Here is a 4368-nt window from a genome sequence, read left to right on the forward strand (position 1 = left end):
GGGAGCGGGGGGCGTTTCCCCCGGCGGCCGGGGCCCCGCCGCTTCCCCGTCACCGCGCCGCCGCCGCCGCCATGAGCCGGCCGCTGAGGCAGCCGGGAAGTCCCGCCCCTCCCCGACGGCGGCGGCCGCGCCTGCGCACTGCCGCGTGCCCGCCCCGCTCGGCCAATGGGCGCCGAGGGCTCCCGGCGGCAGCGCCGCCATTTTACCGCCCCCTAGCGGCGGGGGGGTACGTTATGCTATGCGTACGGATACAGGGAAGGAGCTGCCATAGCGGGAAAGGCACTTTCTGCCTCAAGGCCTGGCAGGGACGGGATGCACCAGGGAGGAAAACAGAGGGGCTGCAACCACGCCAGTGCAAAGGCCTGGCTGTTATTTCCCCCCACCATGGGGACAGAGGGGGCCGAGGCCTGGGAGGCAAACGGGCCGCGCAGCGGGGACTGAGGGGCCCTGACCGCCCCCCCCAAGGCCTAGACCCCTCCGAGGGGAGCAGCCGCGCGGCCGAGGCCGCTGAGAAGGGGACGACCGCCTGTCTCCCGCTCCACCCTGCCTCCTCGCACTCCCCCCGGAGCCCAGGACGGTTTCCCCGGTCGGCCGGGGCCCGCCGCTTACCCGTCACCGCGCCGCCGCCGCCGCCATGAGCCGGCCGCTGAGGCAGCCGGGAAGTCCCGCCCCTCCCCGACGGCGGCGGCCGCGCCTGCGCACTGCCGCGTGCCCGCCCCGCTCGGCCAATGGGCGCCGAGGGCTCCCGGCGGCAGCGCCGCCATTTTACCGCCCCCTAGCGGCGGGCGGAAGGCGCAGCACCCCCGTGTCGTCGGCCCCCCGCCTCCTTCCCGCTCCGCCCCAGTGCAGACCAACATGGCGCTGGGGAGGGAGCGCCGCATGCCACCTCCAGCTCCCCTCCTCGGGCGCTGCGGGCTGGAGGAAAGTGCTCTGAGCCCGAAAAGCCCTAATTAATCTGCCAGAGATACCGCTGAGCCCTCCTTTACCTGTCTGGTGCAGCAGGATGGGGCCCTGCCAGCGCCTCAGCCTTCCTCAGGTTCCCGACACCTCAGACTTCCTATACCTCAGGCTCCCGGCATCTCAGATTCCATACACCTCAGCCTGCCTGCACCTCCGCCTGCCTACACCTCAGATTTCATACACCTGGGCCTTCCTGCACTTCAGAATTCCTACACCTGGGCCTTCCTACACCTCAGACTTCATACACCTCAGATTTCATACACTTCAGGCTTCCTGCACCTTGGATTTCACACACCTTGGATTTCATACACTTCAGCCTTCCTACACCTCAGCCTTCCTACACCTCAGCCTTCCTACACCTTGGATTTCATACACCTCAGCCTTCCTACACCTCAGATTTCATACACCTCAGGCTTCCTGCACCTCAGATTTCATACACCTGGGACTTCCTGCACCTCAGAATTCCGACACCTCAGGCTTTCTGCACCTCAGACTTCGTACACCTCAGATTTCATACACCTGGGACTTCCTGCGCCTCAGAATTCCTACACCTCAGGCTTCCTACGCCTCAGATTTCATACACCTCAGACTTCCTACACCTCAGATTTCATACACCTCAGATTTCACTCGTGCATGCCACCGCCACCTCCCATTCTCGGGCGCTGCGGGCTGGAGGAAAGTGGTCTGAGCCCGAAAAGCCCTAATTAATCTGCCAGAGATACCGCTGAGCCCTCCTTTACCTGTCTGGTGCAGCAGGATGGGGCCCTGCCAGCGCCTCAGCCTTCCTCAGGTTCCCGACACCTCAGACTTCCTATACCTCAGGCTCCCGGCATCTCAGATTCCATACACCTCAGCCTGCCTGCACCTCCGCCTGCCTACACCTCAGATTTCATACACCTGGGCCTTCCTGCACTTCAGAATTCCTACACCTGGGCCTTCCTACACCTCAGACTTCATACACCTCAGATTTCATACACTTCAGGCTTCCTGCACCTTGGATTTCACACACCTTGGATTTCATACACTTCAGCCTTCCTACACCTCAGCCTTCCTACACCTCAGCCTTCCTACACCTTGGATTTCATACACCTCAGCCTTCCTACACCTCAGATTTCATACACCTCAGGCTTCCTGCACCTCAGATTTCATACACCTGGGACTTCCTGCACCTCAGAATTCCGACACCTCAGGCTTTCTGCACCTCAGACTTCGTACACCTCAGATTTCATACACCTGGGACTTCCTGCGCCTCAGAATTCCTACACCTCAGGCTTCCTACGCCTCAGATTTCATACACCTCAGACTTCCTACACCTCAGATTTCATACACCTCAGATTTCACAGCACTTCGTTTTGGCAAGCAGGGCAGGGCAAGGCAGCCAAGTGGGATACGGGGATGAATTCTGCAAGAGCGGAATGATGACAAGAGTAAACAGCCTCAAGCTGCACCAGGGGAGGTTTAGGATGGGTATTTGGAAAAATTTCTTCACCAAAGGGTTGTCAAACATTGGAACGGGCTGCCCGGGGAAGTGGTGGAGTCACCATCCCTGGAGGTATTTAAAAGATGGGCAGGCGTGGTGCTGAGGGACATGGTTTGGTGGTGGTTTTGGCAGTGTGAGGTTCATGGTTGGACTCGGTGATCTTAAATGTCCCTTCCAACCCAGACAATTCTACGATTCTATGACAGCTAATTGCACACCCAATTTTTTATCATAGATGCAGCGAAGTTTGTGCTTCCGGCTTCCTCATTCCCAAAAAAACCCAAATTCCTTTTGGTTTTCGCAGTGCACATCCAGCGTAATTGGAGCTCTGAGCTTTGTTTTCCTCCTGATGCAGGGAATCCAGTCCCTTGGGGGTCCTGCATGGGGTGAGAGAGCCCCGCGATCAAGATAACCCCAGAATTTTCAGTCCTGTGTTGTAGTGGTGGTGGTTCACAGACCCACTATGGAGGAGCTCCCAGTTGAGATGGGAGTCAGTCATCTCACTGTCTGCGTGTGATGTCCAGCAGGTCTCTGTAATGATCCCTGCCAATAACCCTGTCAAAGAAGGTGCCTGAAACCGTGGAAGTGGAGACAGACAATAATAAACGCAAAGTAAACTTTATTTTGGCAGGATGATTTAGTGCCAAACAGCAAATATTATTGGACGCTCCACGTAGCTCACATAAAGACAGCGGCTTCAAATCCCAGTGGCAACAGCAATACCAAACCCCACATTAGTTCTGCGCTCAGAATTTAAATGATCGTTAAGAGCCATCAGGGTTTTTCAGGTTTAAGAGCCCGTGCTGCTGCTGAGGAGAGAAGAAATAAGCGTTATAGCTGAATTGTGAGGTTTTGGGAAATAGAGTTGAGCGTGGAGATCTATCCCTCCAATATGATGAGCTGCCACTGACCCTTACTTAGTTGGAGCTATACTGGAGTTTGAAGCAGATTTAGGAATTTGATCAGCAGAGGGCAGGACTGTATTTATGCCCATCATTGTATTTTCTCTACATGTTACATCACAGTTCTCTATACTGTATTTCTAACTCCTTAAGAAACCTGTGGTAGCTTAATCTGGCAGCTGGTCTCCTTGGGCATTCAGCATTTCCAATTACTTACCTTAATTTGCAGGGGGGAAAAGATTGAGACAATAATATGAGACTCTTCTGAGTTTGACAACATGGTTGTGAAAAAGTTAGGAGGAAAGAAAACTTCTCATTTCACATCAAGTGTATTTCAAACATCCCCATCTATTACTCAAGCATGTTTGTTACCATTTCACTGTGCCATCACTGCCACTAACACTGAGGTCACAAGATAATTGTGTTATTGCAAAGTATTTGGCTATTAAAAGTATTGACAGCATTATGTCATTTGGGCCTGAAGTGATGTCATTTGGGCCTGAAGTGGGCTGAATCAGTTGATTTCTCTGATTGTTGCAGAAATATTTTTTTTTTTCCCAAAACAATCCTCAAAATTCTGTATCTATCCAAGCCCGGATTTTACCCAACACCAGCAATTTCTGATCTTTGCCAGGTAGCTCACCCCAAAGTCTGGCACTAGTTATTCAGAGTCTAGTTTTTGACAGTAGCAAGACGAGATTTTCCTTTTTTTGCTTATAATGGGCGGGTGCATCTCCAGCTCGTACCAAGCACGTCAAAGAGGATGAGCTGAGATTTCTAAGAATTACACCCTCTCGCACCACATGATAAAGAGATGCAAATAAACATGCAACACTGTCTGCAAAGCAAAGCACAACCTCCAAAGCAGACAGCATTGCCACTTTGACCTTAAAAATACTACAAGCACTATCTCTATGTTAATCTGAAAGTCCTTATCTCCAGCATTGCTTTTGACTCTGCTAGTCATTATTTCCCCATGGTTAGCTGAAAAAAATGGTGCTAATCAGTAAAGCTACTGAAAAAAGA

At 53.3% G+C, this 4368-nt stretch overlaps 1 protein-coding gene across 4 annotated transcripts in view; it reads right to left on the reverse strand.

Moving 5' to 3' along the window:
* RBM17 (RNA binding motif protein 17) overlaps positions 1-662 on the reverse strand; it is an 18989-nt gene extending 18327 nt beyond the window's left edge. The window contains exon 1 of one of the 4 annotated variants that reach the window (XM_014949149.1): positions 610-662. The gene's annotated coding sequence lies outside the window, so the exon portion shown is untranslated. Of the gene's footprint in view, positions 1-46; positions 127-609 lie in introns of those variants that run through there. The other 3 variants (XM_014949152.1, XM_014949151.1, XM_014949150.1) reach the window with 3 other exon arrangements.
* Between the last annotated feature and the right edge of the window lie 3706 nt (positions 663-4368).

Source organism: Calidris pugnax, unplaced genomic scaffold (assembly GCF_001431845.1).
Source record: "Calidris pugnax isolate Ruff unplaced genomic scaffold, ASM143184v1 scaffold125, whole genome shotgun sequence".
NCBI classification, from domain to species: Eukaryota; Metazoa; Chordata; class Aves; order Charadriiformes; family Scolopacidae; genus Calidris; species Calidris pugnax.